Consider the following 21,498-nt stretch of genomic DNA (forward strand, 5'->3'; position numbering starts at 1 on the left):
TCCGCCACCTCCGCTCTCGCCCTAGCGCCGCAAACCCGTGCGAGATTTCACCGGCGACGATGGTGAAGGGCAAGACGACTGCTCTGGAGCACGCGAAGAAGGCGGCGGCGGCGGGGAAAGGGAAGAGGTCTGCGCGCGGCGGATCTTCCTCCAGGACTGCCCTGCCCAAAGGTTGGATCCAGGGCGACTGGATGCCGTCGGTGCTCCGACAAGAGGATCTCGACGACATGGTCGAGGGGGGAGCCATTCCCCACAAAGCCGCGCGTCTTCCGGGGGGAGAGATCGAACCTCAACCCCGTGACGGTGAGTGCGTGCTCCTGGCCACTCACATCGACCGAGGGTTTTCTCTGCCGCCCTATCCTTTCTTCTGGAGTTTCTTGAACTTCTTCGGAGCGCAGCTCCATCACTTACTACAAATTCCATTGTCTACCTTGCTGCTTTCATTTTCATGTGTGAGGCGTTCTTGGGTTGTCGCCCACATTGGGGGCTTTTCAAGCACATCTTTACTTGTCGCTCTCAGTCGGTCAAGAAGGCCAAGTCGAGTGATGAGAGGACGCAAGTGATCCAGTTGTGCGGGGGCTTGGCGATCCAAACGAGGGGAAAGAGCTGTTTTCCATCCATCACTTTCCCGGAGTCGGTCCGAGGTTGGCAGGCGACTTGGTTCTACTGCCAGGACCACGCGACCCCAGGACAGTCGACTGGTCTCCCGTCTTTCTCTCTCGACCGAGCCAAAAAACCTGCTTCTCTAAAGGTGGTGCCGGAAGAAAAGGCCCAGGTCAAGGTGCTGGCGGGTCGAGTGGTTGAGCTTGTCCGTGAGGGTGTGACTGGAATGGATCTGCTGGAAGTCTTCCTCAAGAGGCGAATCCAACCGCTCCAGGCTCGTGACCACCCGATGTGGCTGTACTCAGGCCTCGAGGACACCACTTGGATCCACTCGGAGGAGGTCACCGACGAGATGCTGGAGGGGTGGCTGTCGAGCATCACGGGGAACAAAGACAACCCCCGAGGAGCCAGGAGGGTCATTTCACTCAACAATTCGTACGAAGTGGACCAGGTATGTTCTTATGCTCCCGACTGAAATCTTGTTTTCTGCGTTGGTCTTCTTTGAGTAGGTCGATTGACTGTCGTCTTGTCTGCTGTTTTCCAGGCGACCACCGAGATGTACTTGACGCCCAATGGGGCACAGGGGTCGACTGAGGAAGGGGAGGCGAGCGGAGGCGAGAGCGGGGATGACCAAGGTGAGTGGGAGTCTGATGGTGATGGAGAGGAAGGCGACGACATCTTCTCCAGCGAGGAGGAGGAGGAGGTTGACCCCCCCCCCCCCCCCCCCCCCGCCCGGAGAGGCGATCCAAGCTCGCTCACGACCCGGCGCAGGAACGCGGTAAGGCGACTGCCTCTATTGGGCCGTCGTCAAAACGCCCTTGGACCTCTTCTCCAACGCCGACTGGGAAGGTTCCCAAGCACCCCCGCACGACACTGTCCAAGCCGCCCAAGGCTCTGCCCAAGATGAAGATAGCTGTCCCTACCATTTCCGGGTAATAAAGCTTGTTTTCCTGCATCGACCGTGGACGGATCCTTGGTCGATTCATCGAGCCAACCGACTGACTTTTCAAGATTTGCAGCGCTACTACTTCTGAGGTCTCCGCCAAGGACAACGACCAAGAGATGGGGGATGCCGTTACCTCCAACCCTGGTACGATTACTGACGTTCCGTTTTTGAGTCGACTGGTCATTTCTTGCAATTCTGGTCGATTGAATGTTTCCCTTGCAGCCTCTCCTCATGTTATCGACCTCCCGGATGACGATGACAACGAACCGCCGAGGATGAGGAGGAACAAGAGGTTGTCGGCTGACAGGACTCCCCAGCCTACTCCGGCATCTGAGACCATGGCTCAGGATGGTGGCGACACCACTCGGGCTTCTGTGACTTTCGCCAACCCTCTGTCGAGTGTGCGGCCTTCGGCGTCGACTGCGGACCCATCTTCGCTTTTTGCTGCGTACCCCATCCCTGAGGACCAAGCGGCTGCTGTAAAGGAGGCTATACGCCAGGCGGGGGTCATGATGGAGCAAGTGAAGATGGCTCGGGATGCCAGCCAAGCAGCCTATGACGCGAGTTCGGCTCTTTAGAGCAACGTCCAGGTCAGTCAACTCGTCACTTGATCTGTTTTGGTATGCTGTTTGAAGAGTCTCTCTTTTTTTGAAGATCTTTTGTGTCTGTATCTGTACACCCACTGGGTGTGTTTGCCAATTCTTGGACGAGTGGGGGCACGCTAAGTGCACCCACTGGGTGTAGTCCCCGAGACTACGGTGGACTGCTAGCAGTCGACTGTAGTCTTTACATTGTGTTGCTGTATGTGTATTTCTTCACTCGGTTTGGTCGGTCCAGGTCGAGTGGGACTGTATCCGGTCGACTGCGGGCAGTCGACTTTTTTTTTACAGTGGGGGCACGCTGAGTGCACCCACTGGGTGTAGTCCCCGAGACTACTGTCGAATGTTTTTGATTCGGCTGTGGTCTTAGAAATGTCATCTTTTTCTCTTATTTACTCGGAAGCAACTTATCTTGGGCGTCTGTCGACTGATTTTTCCTTTTACAGAAATCCTGCAAACTTGCATCTCGCTATACTGAGTTGGAGAAGCAGCGGATTCAACTGAATCTTGATCTGGAGCTGGCCAGAACAGAGCTGCAGAAGGTCAGAGACGGCGCCGCTGGTGAGACGACTTTGTCGACTGGTTTTTGTTTTTAGGCTTGAGTACCCTTCTGCTGTTTCCGAACCAATCATCATTTATTTTGCAGGAGAACTAAGCGAGGCTCTGGCGAAGAAGGATCAGGAATTGGCTGCTGCCCGCAAGGAGGCTGACGACAAGATCGCTCTGGCTGAACAGAAGTTGGCTTCGGCCGGCCAATTAGAAGAAGAGAATACCAAGCTGAAGACCGCTCTGAATGAAGCCAACAGGGAGTGCACACGTTGGAAGAAGGAGAACCTCGCCCTGAACAAGAAGATGGAAGGCGTCGCTCGCAGGAGGGACGACCTGGAGAGCTACTTGAGGAGCCTCGCCAAGAAGTTGTACATCAAGCTTGAAGGTGCACATTCAATTCCGACTGGTTTTCTTTTTTGTGTCGACTCAGTCTGTGAAAATTGACTTATCCTTGGATCGTGTATGCAGAGCTTTGCCAGAACTTTGAGGAGGAGACTGGGCGGATTGAAACAGGTTTGGATCCAATCAACTCTCCGATGGATGATGAAGCTGCCATGAACCTGCTCCGACTGGAATCTCGCATTGACGGTGTCGTGGATTACTTGGCTCGGCTGAAGGTTGCCATGTCGTGGATTGACCCGACACTTTGGCCAGACTCTACGCTCCAGAACGATCTCGAGTCTCTGATGGCTCGACTTAACGGAATCCCTGACCGAGTGCAGGAGTGGAAGAAGTCTTCTGCTCGGTGCGACGCTGATGTGGCTCTGTCTCTAGTCCGCGTCCATTGCAAGGAGGCGCGAGAGGAGAAGCTGGCCGCCATCCAAGTCGCCAATACCAAGAGGCACAGCTTTCAAGACTTCATGGAGACCTTTATTGCTGCTACCACCCGTATTGCAGACGGGATCGACTTGGATGAGTTCGTCGCCCCTGCCAGTCCTCCGCCTGAGGAATGAAAAACTTTTATGCTTCTCCTTAAATTTGCCTCGGAATGCCGAGTGGATCTGTAACCATTAAACTTTGCCGAGCCGAGGGCTCAAGTACTTTGATCTGAGGTCTAGGACCTTTTAGGCTTTATCCGAACTTGATTTTTGTTGAATATCTTCGCGGTTTGATCTGTCGAGTGGAACTTGATCTTCACTCGGAATACCCTTTGTATTTGTGGCGTAACTTCTTGCGGATTGGGTCGAGTCCTGTACTTAGGCGAGCGCTGGGCTGCTGCTAAGCCTCTGAGCGGGAGGTTTGCTCTTCACTCGGTAGGATTTTTCAAACTTAGGCGACTGTCTGACTGCAGCTAAGTCTCTTCGTGGGAGAACTTAGGCGAGTGCTGGACTGCAGCTAAGCCCCCGAGTGGGAGGTTTGCTCTCCACTCGGTAGAATTTTTTAAACACTTAGGCGAGTGCTGACTGCAGCTAAGTCTCTTTGTGGGAGAACTTAGGCGAGTGCTGTACTGCAGCTAAGCCCCCGAGTGGGAGGTTTGCTCTCCACTCGGTAGGATTTTTTAAACACTTAGGCGAGTGCTGACTGCAGCTAAGTCTCAGAGTGGGAGAACTTAGGCGAGTGCTGGACTGCAGCTAAGCCTCCGAGTGGGAGGATTGCTCTCCACTCGGTAGGATTTCTTAAACACTTAGGCGAGTGCTGACTGCAGCTAAGTCTCTTTGTGGGAGAACTTATGCGAGTGCTGGACTGCAGCTAAGCCCCCGAGTGGGAGGATTGCTCTCCACTCGGTAGGATTTCTTAAACACTTAGGAGAGTGCTGACTGCAGCTAAGTCTCTTTGTGGGAGAACTTAGGCGAGTGCTGGACTGCAGCTAAGCCCCCGAGTGGGAGGATTTCTCTCCACTCGGTAGGATTTTTTAAACACTTAGGCGAGTGCTGACTGCAGCTAAGTCTCTTTGTGGGAGAACTTAGGCGAGTGCTGGACTGCAGCTAAGCCCCCGAGTGGGAGGATTGCTCTCCACTTGGTAGGATTTTTTTAAACACTTAGGCGAGTGCTGATTGCAGCTAAGTCTCTTTGTGGGAGAACTTAGGCGAGTGCTGGACTGCAGCTAAGCCCCCGAGTGGGAGGTTTGCTCTCCAGTCGGTAGGATTTTTTAAACACTTAGGCGAGCGCTGACTGCAGCTAAGTCTCAGAGTGGGAGAACTTAGGCGAGTACTGGACTACAGCTAAGCCCCCGAGTGGGAGGATTGCTCTCCACTTGGTAGGATTTTTTCAAACTTAGGCGAGTGCTGGACTGCAGCTAAGCCTCCGAGTGGGAGAACTTAGGCGAGTACTGGACTGCAGCTAAGCCCCCGAGTGGGAGGGTTGCTCTCCACTCGGTAGGATTTTTTCAAACTTAGGCGAAACGGATTCGCAGCCGAGTCACCCACTGGGGGATTTTGTATGCAAACAAAAGTGACAGCGATTATTGGAACACTCTTGTCTTTGATAAAAATGAACTGCAGAATTTTTTTTTCATATTACATCTCGTCTAAGGGAGAACTCAAGTGTAAAAGGGGCGGAGCAGTTCCGCGTTCCAAGCTCGCGGCTCGTCAATCTGGCGATCAACATTGTAGAGGTGATATGCTCCACTGTGGAGGACTCTGGTGACGATGAAGGGGCCTTCCCAAGTAGGAGCAAGCTTTTGTGGTTTCTGTTGATCCACTCGGAGGACCAGATCTCCTTCTTGGAAGGCTCGACTCTTCACATTTCGGGCGTAAAACTGGCGCAAGTCTTGCTGATAAATGGTCGATCTGATCATGGCCATTTCCCTCTCTTCTTCTAAGAGGTCGACTGCGTCTTTCCGGGCTTGTTCTGCTTCATCTTCGGTGTAAAGTTCGACTCGGGGTGCATTGTGAAGAAGATCACTCGGCAGAACTGCTTCGGCTCCATAAACCAGAAAGAACGGAGTTCTTCCAGTCGACCGGTTCGGGGTGGTCCTCAATCCCCACAGTACTGACGGAAGCTCATCGACCCAAGCACCTGCTGCGTGCTTGAGATCACGCATCAATCGAGGCTTTAGTCCTTTGAGAATCAGACCATTTGCCCTTTCAGCTTGTCCATTCGACTGGGGATGGGCGACCGATGCGTAGTCGACTCGTGTGCCTTGAGAGGCGCAAAAAGCTCTGAACTTGTCCGAATCAAAGTTTGACCCATTGTTAGTGATGATGCTATGCGGGACTCCATATCTGAATGTTAGCCCTCTGACGAAACTGATAGCAGTGCAAGCATCAAGATTCTTGATGGGCTTAGCTTCGATCCATTTGGTAAACTTGTCGGCTGCCACAAGCACATGCGTGAAACCGCTCCTGCCCGTTCTCAGTGGGCCAACCATGTCCAGTCCCCAGACAGCAAAGGGCCAGACGAGTGGAATGGTCTTCAGGGCTGATGCAGGCTTGTGTGACATGTTGGAGTAGAACTGGCACCCTCCACACTTGTCGACTAACTCTTTTGCCATCTCATTTGCTTTTGGCCAGTAAAAACCCGCTCGGTATGCTTTAGCCACAATGGTCCTTGAGGACGCATGGTGACCACAGGTCCCCCAGTGGATATCATCAAGGATTATCTGACCCTCTTCTGAAGTTATGCACTTCTGCCCGATTCCAGTCGCGCTTTCTCTATACAACTGTCCTTTTATGACTGTGAAGGCCTTGGATCGATTGACAATCTGTCGAGCCTCTTCCTCGTCCTCTGGGAGTTCTTTCCTTAGGATATACGCGATGTACGGTACCGTCCAGTCGGGAGCGATCGCCAAGACTTCCATGATTAGGTCGACCATCGCAGGAACTTCGACTTCAGTCGGATCTGTGGCACTTTTCGGCTATGGGGCTTCTTCTGTGAAAGGATCCTCTTGGACTGATGGCGAGTGAATGTGTTCCAGGAACACGTTGCTGGGAATGGCTTCTCTCTTGGAGCCTATCTTTGCCAAATCGTCAGCTGCCTGATTTTTTAGTCGGGGGATGTGATGGAGCTCTAACCCTTCGAATTTCTTTTCTAGCTTTCGCACTGCATTGCAATAACCAGTCATTGCCGGACTTCTGACGTCCCACTCCTTAATCACTTGATTAACCACCAAATCTAAGTCGCCATAGACCATGAGGCGACGGACACCAAGTGAAATGGCCATGCGCAACCCGTACAAAAGTGCTTCATATTCTGCTTCATTATTGGAGGAATCGAAGTGAATCTGGAGAACATATCTGAGCTTATCTCCTCGGGGGGAAACTAGGACTACCCCAGCACCGGAACCATTTAGCATCTTAGACCCATCGAAGAACATGGTCCCGTGCTCCGAGTGAACTTGAGTCAGAAGTTGCTGTTCAATCCACTCGGCGATGAAATCTGCGATTGCTTGGGACTTGATAGCCTTCTTTGCTTCAAACTTGATATCTAAGGGAAGGAGTTCAATCACCCACTTGGCCACTCGACCAGTTGCGTCTCTGTTATGCAGAATCTCTGATAGTGGGGCGTCGCTGATGACTGTAATGGAGTGGTCAGAGAAGTAATGTGCAACTTTCTTCGTGGTCATATAAATCCCATATACAAGCTTCTGGTAATGGGGGTATCTTTGTTTTGAAGGGGTCAAAACCTCAGACACGTAATAGACTGGGCGCTGAACTCTGAAGGCCTTTCCTTCCTCTTCCCGCTCGACCATAAGTACTGTGCTGACAACTTGTCATGTGGCTGTAATGTAAAGCAGCAGAGGCTCTTTGCTGATTGGGGCAGCAAGCACCGGCTGGGTGGAGAGCAGAGCTTTGAGCTCTGTAAACGCTGCATCAGCTTCTGGAGTCCACTCGAACTTGTCAGCCTTCTTCATCAGTCGGTAAAGGGGCAACGCCTTTTCGCCGAGACGAGAAATGAATCGACTTAAAGTGGCCAAGCAGCCTGTAAGCTTTTGGACATCGTGCACGCGTACAGGACGCTTCATCCGGAGTATGGTGCCGATTTTTTCAGGATTGGCGTCGATCCCCCGTTCGGAAACGAGAAAACCGAGTAACTTTCCACCTGGAACTCCGAATGTGCACTTTGATGGATTGAGCTTGATATCATACCTCCTGAGGTTGGCAAAGGTTTCTGCAAGGTCAGCCCGCAGGTCGGAACCTTTCCGGGACTTGACCACAATATCATCCATGTATGCCTCCACATTCCGACTGATTTGAGTGAGTAAACACTTCTGAATCATTCTCATGAACGTGGCTCCGGCGTTCTTGAGGCCGAACGGCATGGTGACGTAACAGAAGCATCCGAATGGAGTGATGAAAGCTGTTTTGATCTCGTCGGGCCCATACAGACGGATCTGATGGTACCCGGAATAGGCATCTAGAAAAGACAATCTCTCGCACGCCGCGGTCGAGTCGACTATTTGGTCGATGCGAGGGAGAGGAAAATGATCTTTCGGGCAGGCCCGATTGATATGTTTGAAATCAATGCACATGCGGAGTGACTTGTCCTTCTTGGGGACCATGACGACATTGGCGAGCCACTCGGAGTGGTAAATCTCTCGGATGAACTCCGCTGCTAAGAGCCGAGCCGCCTCCTCGCCAATGGCTTGCTTCTTCTGGACGGCGGACCGTCGAAGATGTTCCTTCATAGGCTTGAATTTTGGGTCGACTCGTAGACGGTGCTCAGCCAGCCCTTTGGGAACTCCAGGCATGTCAGAGGGTTTCCATGCGAAGATGTCCCAGTTCTCACGGAGGAGCTGGATGAGCGCTTCTTCCTATTTGGAGTCGAGCATCGTCGAGATGTGAGTCGGAGCAGCGTCGGGGTCGGTCGGGTGAATGTGGACTGTCTTTGTTTCACCAGACGACTGAAAAGCTGATTCTGAAGCAGGCTTCTTAGCTCGCAGGAATTCACTCGGATCGGCAGTCTTTTGGTACTCTTACAGCTCGACCACTGCCATCTGAGCATCAGCGATCTTTGATCCCTTCTGAAAACGATCTTCTGCTTTCTTTCGGTTGCCCGTAACAGTGATCACACCTTTGGGGCCAGGCATCTTCAGTTTGAGATACACGTAACATGGTCGAGCCATGAAGCGTGCGTAAGCTGGCCTGCCCAAAATGGCATGATAAGCACTCTGGAAGTCCACAACGTCGAATGTCAACTTTTCCTTGCGGTAATTCTTTGAATCACCAAAAACTACATCAAGAGCAATCTGGCCGAGTGACTCGGCTTTCTTCCCAGGAATGACTCCGTGGAAGCTCATGTTACTGGTACTGAGTCTGGACATCGGAATGCCCATTCCTTTCAAAGTTTCAGCGTACAGTATGTTTAGGCCACTGCCGCCGTCCATTAATACCTTGGTCAGTCGAGTGCCTTCGACAACTGGATCGACCACCAAAGCTTGCCTCCCAGGGGTGGCAATGTGCGTCGGGTGATCAGACTGGTCGAATGTGATGGCAGTCTGAGACCACTTCAGGTAACTGGGGGTTGCCGGAGCAACCATGTTCACCTCACGGTTAATGACTTTCAGTCGACTTTTGCTTTCGACGTCGGCAAAAATCATCAGGGTGGAATTGACTTGGGGGTATCCATCGTCACTGTCTTCCTTGTCCTCGACTCTTTCTGACTCTTTTTCCTTGTCCTTGGACTGCTTGCCTTGAAACTGCTGGATTAGGAGCCGGCACTGTCGAGTGGTGTGTTTTGGGTAAATAAAATTACCCTCTTCGTCTTTCTTGGTGTGGATGTGACATGGCAGGTCCAAAACATCATTTCCATCCTGGTCCTTGACTTTCTTGGGCTTCCAGGGCCCCTTGGGTTTTCCCTCGAATTTTCCTTGGGTTACGGCCAGGGCTTCCCCAGGGGCGGCTGGCTCGGCCTTCCGATTCTGTTTTCGACTGGAGTTTCCTCCGGCTTCTTGGGCGACTGCCTTGTGCTTGCCACTCCGGAGTCGATCTTCGTCTTCACTATTAGCGTACTTGGTGGCAATCTCCATCATACGATTCAGAGACATCTCTCTAGTTCGACCGAACTTCAGATTTAGTTCCCTGTACTTAACGCCTTCCTTGAAGGCACAAACTGCTAGGTGGTCTGGCACATTCTCAACTGTGTGATGCAATGTGATCCACCTCTAGATGTAATCTCTCAGAGTTTTATTTGGTTTCTGCACGCAAGACCGCAACTCTGTAAGGCCTGCAGGTCGCTTCCATGTTCCCTCAAAGGTTGTGACGAACACTCGAGAGAGGTCCTCCCAAGTGTAGATGCTGCTGGGTGCCAACTGATTTAACCATGCTCTGGCTGAGCCCTCTAACATGAGAGGCAAATGCTTCATCGCCACCTCATCATCGCCGTCGCCAATCTGTACAGCCACTCGGTAATCTTCGAGCCAAGTGTCAGGCTAGGACTCACCGGTGAACTTGCTGATTCCAGTCGCCAGCCAGAAGTTGGGAGGAATCACTGCGGCCCTGATGGCTCGACTGAAACATTCTGGCCCCGACGCATGTACCCTGCTGCTGGCGGGTGCATCTCTGTCGTGGCCCTCTCGATGAGCCCTGTTCCTATCCACCAAACCTTGAACGAGGATGGATCTCGCATCAAAGCCTGGGTCCCTGGGGTCAACTGGAATCCTCTGTCCAGCATTACGGGGGCGCCTGTCATCTCGATGTCGAGGCGCATACGACCCACTCCTCGGGGGAGGGGTTTGCACTCGACGTCGATCATCACGGTCGGGTCGGTGATCATACTTCTCATCTCTTCTGTACTGATCGTGCCGGTCCCCACGTCCCTCATGCCTCGGGGGCGATCTCGGGCTGTGAGCCGACTGGACTGTTTCCGTTGCAACAGATCGACTGTGGATCCTGTTCCACGACTGAGAAACGGCGGAATTCTGGTTTCCTGCCGCTCGGAGCAACGCTCTGATCTGCAACAGGCCTCTGCCAGCCTCTGACTGGGAGGGCAGAATTGATTCTGCTATACGGGCCGCAGCGGCCAAATTCTGAACTGGGGTTCGGTATACCTGCGGTGGCGGGAAGAGCTGACGTCGACTGGACTCGGGAGCTTGCTGCCATCGACTGGACTCGGGAGCTCCCTGACGCGCTTGCTCGTTGAGTATTCGCTGTAGGTTCTCCAGTCGAGTGCGCTCGGCCAGGTTAGCCAAGCGCGCGTCCTCCAAGGCCCGGGCCTCAGGGGTTTCCCCAACAATAGGAGTGTGGAGCGCGTCCATGATCCGGCGGCGGAGCTCCTCTCGCTGCAATGACGTGAGAGGCTCGGGGAGGTACTCGTCGTGGGGACGCGACGGGTCGCCCCCACCCGCGCCTCCATCAGCGCGAGGGAATCCGGGAGGACTGTGTGTCCCCTCGACCGCCAGGACCTCAGCCAAAGGGTCGCTGCTGTCGCACTCAGATGCGGTCTCCGCAGAGCCAGTCGAACAGGCCGTAGAGGGATTCATCGGGCTCGATTGCCGCGACTTGTGGGGCCGCTGACTGGAGAGCCACGGCATGCCGCACCCACCGCTGGAGTCTCGACCGACCTGAGCGCTTGTGCTGGTGGGAGACGGGGCGGGGAGATGACACGGGGGCCGACCGATATTGAGTCGACGGCTACCGCAGGAGGACGCCACGAATGCACGCGCGGAAGTGCGTCGCACCGCGGACGGGGAGCGCGTCGATGTCGAGCGACGCCTCCTGAAGCCAGGCGGAGTCGTCGGCGATGAAGGTGAGCACGCCGAGACGGATCTCGCGGCCCTCCACCAAAACTCCGCAGGAAACCATGATCAAATGGATCAGAAAAATCGCAACTTCTCCAATTAGGCGCTAAGACTCCTGCCCCACGGTGGGCGCCAACTGTCGTGGTTCTAAGTCTGACAGTAAAGTATGGGGGTGTCTATGGAGAGGCTAGATCTTAGCTATTGGGGAGTTGTAAGCACGCAAGGTTTACGAGTTCAGGCCCTTCTCGGAGGAAGTAACAGCCCTACGTCTCGGTGCCCGGAGGCGGTCGATTGGATTATGCGTATAAAGACAGCAGGGGTGCGAACCCTTCATACTGAGGAGGGGGGGTGGCTTATATAGAGTTCGCCGGCCCCCTCCTGCCCTCAGTAATGCAGGGTTTTAGGTACATTTAAGGTTGGGCGTTACTGGTAACGCCCCTAATAAAGTGCTATAATGACCATAAAGACTACATAATAGCTGACCGTTTGCCTGCGAAGTGACATTAGGTCTTCTGGCAGTCGAGTGGTAGCTTCTTGGTCGAGTGATAGCTTCTTGGTCGAGTGTCTTGAACCCATCGAGTGGGATACCTTCAAGTCAATTGAAAGGTGACTTCTTCTAGGGATGTCCTCCGGTGGGGCTCTTTAGGACAGGTCCGTGCCCCTACCCTAGGTACATAGCTTCATCATTTCCCTCTCGCGCGGTTGTGGTGTCCTCCTGGCGGCGGCAGCTCATGGGTTGGCGGTTCACTGGCGGCAAGGTGCAGTAGGTGATCGGTGGCGAGTGTGTGACGGTGGCGGCGGGGCCTTTCCCCCTCACGCGGTGTTGGTGTCCTCCTGGCGGTGGCGATGGCTCATGGGTCGGCGGTTCACTGGCGGCAAGACGCAGCAGGTGATTGGCGATGAGTGCGTCGGCGGCGACTGCGCATGCACCCTTGAAGGAAATATGCCCTAGAGGCAACAATAAAGTTATTATTTATTTCCTTATATCATGATAAATGTTTATTATTCATGCTAGAATTGTATTAACCGAAAACATAATACATGTGTGAATACATAGACAGACTTAGTGTCACTAGTATGCCTCTACTTGACTAGCTCGTTAATCAAAGATGGTTATGTTTCCTAACCATGAACAAGGTGTTGTTATTTGATTAACGAGGTCACATCATTGGTTGAATGATCTGATTGACATGACCCATTCCATTAGCTTAGCACCCGATCGTTTAGTATGTTGCTATTGCTTTCTTCATAACTTATACATGTTCCTATGACTATGAGATTATGCAACTCCAGTTTGCCGGAGGAACACTTTGGGTGCTACCAAACGTCACAACGTAACTGGGTGATTATAAAGGAGCATTACAGGCCAAAGGTAGATGTTGGGTTGGCGTATTTCGAGATTAGGATTTGTCACTTCGATTGTCGGAGAGGTATCTCTGGGCCCTCTCGGTAATGCACATCACATAAGCCTTGCAAGCATTGCAACTAATGAGTTAGTTGCGGGATGATGTATTACAGAACGAGTAAAGAGACTTGCCGGTAACGAGATTGAACTAGGTATTGGATACCGATGATCGAATCTCGGGCAAGTAACATACCGATGACAAAGGGAATGACGTATGTTGTTATGCGGTCTGACCGATAAAGATCTTCGTAGAATATGTAGGAGCCAATAGGGGCATCCAGGTCCCGCTATTGGTTATTGACCGGAGATGTGTCTCAGTCATGTCTGCATTGTTCTCGAACCGTAGGGTCCGCACGCTTAACGTTACAATGACAGTTATTATGAGTTTATGCATTTCGATGTACCGAAGTTAGTTCGGAGTCCCGGATGTGATCACGGACATGATCAGGAGTCTCAAAATGGTCGAGACATAAAGATTGATATATTGGATGACTATATTCGGACACCGGAAGGGTTCCGGAAGAGTATCGGATAAAACCGGAGCACCGGGGGGTTACCGGAACCCCCCGGGGGGTTAATGGGCCTTATGGGCCTAAAGTGGAGAACTGGGAGGGGCTGCCAGGGCAGGCCGCGCTCCCCCTCTCCCCCTGGTCCGAATTGGACTAGGAGGGAGGGGCGGCGCCCCCCTCTTTCCCTCTCTTCTCCACCAATCCTATTTGGACTAGGAAAAGGGGGGGAGTCCTACTCCCGGTAGGAGTAGGACTCCTCCTGCGCCACCATAGGGCCGGCCGAACCCCTCCCCCTTGGATCCTTTATATACAGGGGCAGGGGGGCACCTCTAGACACACAAGTTGATCTTTGAGATCGTTCCTTACCCGTGTGCGGTGCCCCCTGCCACCATATTCCACCTCGATCATATCGTTGTAGTGCTTAGGCGAAGCCCTGCGTCGGTGGAACATCAAGATCGTCACCACACCGTCGTGCTGACGGAACTCCTCCCCGAAGCTTTGCTGGATCGGAGCCCGGGGATCGTCATCGAGCTGTACGTGTGCTAAGAACTCGGAGGTGCCGGAGTAACGGTGCTTGGATCGGTCGGATCGGGAAGAAGACGTACGACTACTTCCTCTACGTTGTGTCAACGCTTCCGTTGCGATCTACAAGGGTACGTAGATCAGACTCTCCCCCTCGTTGCTATGGATCACCATGATCTTGCGTGTGCGTAGGAATTTTTTTGAAATTACTACGTTCCCCAACAGTGGCATCCGAGCCTAGGTTTTATGGTTTGATGTTATATGCACGAGTAGAACACAAGTGAGTTGTGGGCGATACAAGTCATACTGCCTACCAGCATGTCATACTTTGGTTCAGCGGTATTGTTGGATGAGACGACCCGGACCAACCTTACGCGTACGCTTACGCGAGACCGGTTCCCCAGACGTGCTTTGCACACAGGTGGCTTGCGGGCGACTATCTCTCCAACTTTAGTTGAACCGAGTGTGGCTACGCCCGGTCCTTGCGAAGGTTAAAACGGAGTCTATTTGACAAACTATCGTTGTGGTTTTGATGCGTAGGTGAGATTGGTTCTTGCTTAAGCCCGTAGCAGCCACGTAAAACTTGCAACAACAAAGTAGAGGACGTCTAACTTGTTTTTGCAGGGCATGTTGTGATGTGATATGGTCAAGACATGATGCTAAATTTTATTGTATGAGATGATCATGTTTTGTAACCAAGTTATCGGCAACTGGCAGGAGCCATATGGTTGTCGCTTTATTGTATGCAATGCAATCGCGATGTAATGCTTTACTTTATCACTAAGCGGTAGCGATAGTCGTGGAAGCATAAGATTGGCGAGACGACAACGATGCTACGATGGAGATCAAGGTGTCGCGCCGGTGATGATGGTGATCATGACGGTGCTTCGAAGATGGAGATCACAAGCACAAGATGATGATGGCCATATCATATTACTTATATTGATTGCATGTGATGTTTATCTTTTTATGCATCTTATCTTGCTTTGATTGACGGTAGCATTATAAGATGATCCCTCACTAAATTATCAAGAAGTGTTCTCCCTGAGTATGCACCGTTGCCAAAGTTCGTCGTGCCCAGACACCACGTGATGATCGGGTGTGATAAGCTCTACGTCCATCTACAACGGGTGCAAGCCAGTTTTTGCACACGCAGAATACTCAGGTTAAACTTGACGAGCCTAGCATATGCAGATATGGCCTCGGAACACGGAGACCGAAAGGTCGAGCGTGAATCATATAGTAGATATGATCAACATAACGATGTTCACCATTGAAAACTACTCCATCTCACGTGATGATCGGTTATGGTTTAGTTGATTTGGATCACGTGATCACTTAGAGGAATAGAGGGATGTCTATCTAAGTGGGAGTTCTTAAGTAATTTGATTAATTGAACTTAAACTTATCATGAACTTAGTACCTGATAGTATCTTGCTTGTTTATGTTGATTGTAGATAGACGGCTCATGCTGTTGTTCCGTTGAATTTTAATGTGTTCCTTGAGAAAGCAAAGTTGAAAGATGATGGTTGCAATTACACGGACTGGGTCCGTAACTTGAGGATTATCCTCATTGCTGCTCAGAAGAATTACATCCTGGAAGCACCGCTGGGTGCCAGGCCTGCTGCTGGAGCAACGCCAGATGTTATGAACGTCTGGCAGAGCAAAGCCGATGACTACTCGATAGTTCAGTGTGCCATGCTTTACGGCTTAGAATCGGGACTTCAACGACGTTTTGAACGTCATGGAGCATATGAGATGTTCCAGGAGTTGAAGTTAATATTTCAAGCAAATGCCCGAATTGAGAGATATGAAGTCTCCAATAAGTTCTATAGCTGCAAGATGGAGGAGAACACTTCTGTCAGTGAGCATATACTCAAAATGTCTGGGTATAATAATCACTTGATTCAGATGGGAGTTAATCTTCCAGATGATTGCGTCATTGACAGAATTCTCCAATCACTGCCACCAAGCTACAAGAGCTTCGTGATGAACTATAATATGCAAGGGATGAACAAGACTATTCCCGAGCTCTTCGCAATGCTGAAAGCTGCGGAGGTAGAAATCAAGAAGGAGCATCAAGTGTTGATGGTTAACAAGACCACTAGTTTCAAGAAAAAGGGCAAAGGGAAGAAGAAGGGGAACTTCAAGAAGAACGGCAAGCAAGTTGCTGCTCAGGAGAAGAAACCCAAGTCTAGACCTAAGCCTGAAACTGAGTGCTTCTACTGCAAGCAGACTGGTCACTGGAAGCGGAACTGCCCCAAGTATTTGGCGGATAAGAAGGATGGCAAGGTGAACAAAGGTATATGTGATATACATGTTATTGATGTGTACCTTACTAGAGCTCGCAGTAGCACCAGGGTATTTGATACTGGTTCTGTTGCTAATATTTGCAACTCGAAACAGGGACTACGGATTAAGCGAACACTGGCGAAGGACGAGGTGACGATGCGCGTGGGAAACGGTTCCAAAGTCGATGTGATCGCGGTCGGCATGCTACCTCTACATCTACCTTCGGGATTAATATTAGACCTAAATAATTGTTATTTGGTGCCAGCGTTAAGCATGAACATTATATCTGGATCTTGTTTGATGCGAGACGGTTATTCATTTAAATCAGATAATAATGGTTGTTCTATTTATATGAGTAATATCTTTTATGGTCATGCACCTTTGAAGAGTGGTCTATTTTTGATGAATCTCGATAGTAGTAACACACATATTCATAATGTTGAAGCCAAAAGATGCAGAGTTGATAATGATAGTGCAACTTATTTGTGGCACTGCCGTTTAGGTCATATCGGTGTAAAGCGCATGAAGAAACTCCATACTGATGGACTTTTGGAACCACTTGATTATGAATCACTTGGTACTTGCGAACCGTGCCTCATGGGCAAGATGACTAAAACACCGTTCTCCGGTACTATGGAGAGAGCAACAGATTTGTTGGAAATCATACATACCGATGTATGTGGTCCGATGAATATTGAGGCTCGTGGCGGATATCGTTATTTTCTCACTTTCACAGATGATTTAAGCAGATATGGGTATATCTACTTAATGAAACATAAGTCTGAAACATTTGAAAAGTTCAAAGAATTTCAGAGTGAAGTTGAAAATCATTGTAACAAGAAAATAAAGTTTCTACGATCTGATCGTGGAGGAGAATATTTGAGTTACGAGTTTGGTGTACATTTGAAAAATTGTGGAATAGTTTCGCAACTCACGCCACCCGGAACACCACAGCGTAATGGTGTGTCTGAATGTCGTAATCGTACTTTACTAGATATGGTGCGATCTATGATGTCTCTTACTGATTTACCGCTATCGTTTTGGGGTTATGCTTTAGAGACGGCCGCATTCACGTTAAATAGGGCACCATCAAAATCCGTTGAGACGACGCCTTATGAACTATGGTTTGGCAAGAAACCATAGTTGTCCTTTCTTAAAGTTTGGGGCTGTGATGCTTATGTGAAAAAGCTTCAACCTGATAAGCTAGAACCCAAATCGGAGAAATGTGTCTTCATAGGATACCCAAAGGAGACTGTTGGGTACACCTTCTATCACAGATCCGAAGGCAAGACATTCGTTGCTAAGAATGGATCATTTCTAGAGAAGGAGTTTCTCTCGAAAGAAGTGAGTGGGAGGAAAGTAGAACTTGACGAGGTAACTATACCTGCTCCCTTATTGGAAAGTAGTACATCACAGAAAACTGTTTCTGCGACACCTATACCAATTAGTGAGGAAGCTAATGATGATGATCATGAAACTTCAGGACAAGATACTACTGAACCTCGTAGATCAACCAGAGTGAGATCCGCACCAGAGTGGTACGGTAATCCAGTTCTGGAAGTCATGCTACTAGATCATGATGAACCTACGAACTATGAAGAAGCGATGGTGAGCCCAGATTCCGCAAAGTGGCTTGAAGCCATGAAATCTGAGATGGGATCCATGTATGAAAACAAAGTATGGACTTTGGTTGACTTGCCCGATGATCGACAAGCAATTGAGAATAAATGGATCTTCAAGAAAAAGACTGACGCTGATGGTAATGTTACTGTCTATAAAGCTCGACTTGTCGCAAAAGGTTTTCGACAAGTTCAAGGGGTTGACTACGATGAGACCTTCTCACCCGTAGCGATGCTTAAGTCTGTCAGAATCATGTTAGCAATTGCCGCATTTTATGATTATGAAATTTGGCAGATGGATGTCAAAACTGCATTCCTGAATGGATTTCTGGAAGAAGAGTTGTATATGATGCAACCGGAAGGTTTTGTCGATCCAAAGGGAGCTAACAAAGTGTGCAAGCTCCAGCGATCCATTTATGGACTGGTGCAAGCCTCTCGGAGTTGGAATAAATGCTTTGATAGTGTGATCAAAGCATTTGGTTTTATACAGACTTTCGGTGAAGCCTGTATTTACAAGAAAGTGAGTGGGAGCTCTGTAGCATTTCTGATATTATATGTGGATGACATATTGCTGATTGGAAATGATATAGAATTTCTGGATAGCATAAAGGGATACTTGAATAAGAGTTTTTCAATGAAAGACCTCGGTGAAGCTGCTTACATATTAGGCATAAAGATCTATAGAGATAGATCAAGACGCTTAATTGGACTTTCACAAAGCACATACCTTGACAAGATTTTGAAGAAGTTCAAAATGGATCAAGCAAAGAAAGGGTTCTTGCCTGTGTTACAAGGTGTGAAGTTGAGTCAGACTCAATGCCCGACCACTGCAGAAGATAGAGAGAAAATGAAAGATGTTCCCTATGCTTCAGCCATAGGCTCTATCATGTATGCAATGCTGTGTACCAGACTTGATGTGTGCCTTGCTATAAGTTTAGCAGGGAGGTACCAAAGTAATCCAGGAGTGGATCACTGGACAGCGGTCAAGAACATCCTGAAATACCTGAAAAGGACTAAGGATATGTTTCTCGTATATGGAGGTGACAAAGAGCTCACCGTAATAGGTTACGTTGATGCAAGCTTTGACACTGATCCGGACGATTCTAAATCACAAACTGGATACGTGTTTACATTAAACGTTGGAGCTGTCAATTGGTGCAGTTCTAAACAAAGCGTCACAGCGGGATCTACATGTGAAGCGGAATACATAGCTGCTTCGGAAGCAGCAAACGAAGGAGTCTGGATGAAGGAGTTCATATCCGATCTAGGTGTCATACCTAGTGCATCGGGTCCAATGAAAATCTTCTGTGAAAATACTGGTGCAATTGCCTTAGCAAAGGAATCCAGATTTCACAAGAGGACCAAGCACATCAAGAGACGCTTCAATCCCATCCGGGATCTAGTCCAGGTGGGAGACATAGAGATTTTCAAGATACATACGGATCTGAATGTTGCAGACCCGTTGACTAAGCCTCTTCCACGAGCAAAACATGATCAGCACCAAGGCTCCATGGGTGTTAGAATCATTACTGTGTAATCTAGATTATTGACTCTAGTGCAAGTGGGAGACTGAAGGAAATATGCCCTTGAGGCAATAATAAAGTTATTATTTATTTCCTTATATCATGATAAATGTTTATTATTCATGCTAGAATTGTATTAACCGGAAACATAATACATGTGTGAATACATAGACAAACTTAGTGTCACTAGTATGCCTCAACTTGACTAGCTCGTTAATCAAAGATGGTTATGTTTTCTAACCATGAACAAGGTATTGTTATTTGATTAACGAGGCCACATCATTGGTTGAATGATCTGATTGACATGACCCATTCCATTAGCTTAGCACCCGATCGTTTAGTATGTTGCTATTGCTTTCTTCATGACTTATACATGTTCCTATGACTATGAGATTATGCAACTCCAGTTTGCCGGAGGAACACTTTGGGTGCTACCAAACGTCACAACGTAACTGGGTGATTATAAAGGAGCATTACAGGTGTCTCCAAAGGTAGATGTTGGGTTGGCGTATTTTGAGATTAGGATTTGTCACTCCGATTGTCGGAGAGGTATCTCTGGGCCCTCTCGGTAATGCACATCACATAAGCCTTGCAAGCATTGCAACTAATGAGTTAGTTGCGGGATGATGTATTACAGAACGAGTAAAGAGACTTGCCGGTAACGAGATTGAACTAGGTATTGGATACCGACGATCGAATCTCGGGCAAGTAACATACCGATGACAAAGGGAACAACGTATGTTGTTATGCGGTCTGACCGATAAAGATCTTTGTATAATATGTAGGAGCCAATATGGGCATCCAGGTCCCGCTATTGGTTATTGACCGGAGATGTGTCTCAGTCATGTCTACATTGTTCTCGAACCGTAGGGTCCGCACGCTTAACGTTACGATGACAGTTATTATGAGTTTATGCATTTTGATGTACCGAAGTTAGTTCGGAGTCCTGGATGTGATCACGGACATGACGAGGAGTCTCAAAATGGTCGAGACATAAAGATTGATATATTGGATGACTATATTCGGACACCGGAAGGGTTCCGGAGGAGTATCGGATAAAACCGGAGCACCGGGGGGTTACCGGAACCCCCCGGGGGGTTACCGGAACCCCCCGGGGGGTTAATGGGCCTTATGGGCCTAAAGTGGAGAAGTGGGAGGGGCTGCCAGGGCAGGCCGCACGCCCCCTCTCCCCCTGGTCCAAATTGGACTAGGAGGGAGGGGCGGCGCCCCCCTCTTTCCCTCTCTTCTCCACCAATCCTATTTGGACTAGGAAAAGGGGGGGAGTCCTACTCCCGGTAGGAGTAGGACTCCTCCTGCGCCACCATAGGGCCGGCCGAACCCCTCCCCCTTGGATCCTTTATATACGGGGGCAGGGGGGCACCTCTAGACACACAAGTTGATCTTTGAGATCGTTCCTTAGCCGTGTGCGGTGCCCCCTGCCACCATATTCCACCTCGATCATATCGTTGTAGTGCTTAGGCGAAGCCCTGCGTCGGTGGAACATCAAGATCGTCACCACGCCGTCGTGCTGACGGAACTCCTCCTCGAAGCTTTGCTGGATCGGAGCCCGGGGATCGTCATCGAGCTGTACGTGTGCTAAGAACTCGGAGATGCCGGAGTAACGGTGCTTAGATCGGTCGGATCGGGAAGAAGACGTACGACTACTTCCTCTACGTTGTGCCAACGCTTCCGTTGCGATCTACAAGGGTACGTAGATCAGACTCTCCCCCTCGTTGCTATGCATCACCATGATCTTGCGTGTGTGTAGGAAATTTTTTGAAATTACTACGTTCCCCAACAACCCTCTCCGTGGCTGAGGAAAACCTGTGGCGGCGTCCCAGATCGCGGCCCTTGCCATGCCTAGATGGGTTTCGGCGGGCCGGCAGATCTGGAGGTCAGCTACAGGAGGGTGTGGTGGGCCTAGCGACGCCGACCTTGGCATCATGGTGGTGCCGTGGCCGGTCCGGCAGCGGCGGTCTGGATTCTTCGTCCACTCCCCGTCAGAGATGGCTGCGGCCCGTGCATAAGATGTTTGATGGAGGACCTTCGAATGGATCTAGGTGAAAACCTGCTTTTGGCTAGAGGTCAAAGCCGGCGGTGGTGGCGCTATTTGCGGCGTTCCTTTCTTGAAAGCATCACCAAGGAGAAGTTCAAGGCCACCATCTGCTACCTCCGGGGGAAAGCCTAAATCTCTAGATCAGACGATGGCGGTGCTCTTGTGTCATTTCCCTCTTGGGGGCGTCATTCTTGGAGGTGTACAGGGGTTCGAGGGACCAGTGGACGGATTCTTCGGTGGAGCGGTGCGTCATCTCAC

Source organism: Triticum urartu, chromosome 1 (genome assembly GCF_003073215.2).
Source record: "Triticum urartu cultivar G1812 chromosome 1, Tu2.1, whole genome shotgun sequence".
NCBI lineage: Eukaryota > Viridiplantae > Streptophyta > Magnoliopsida > Poales > Poaceae > Triticum > Triticum urartu.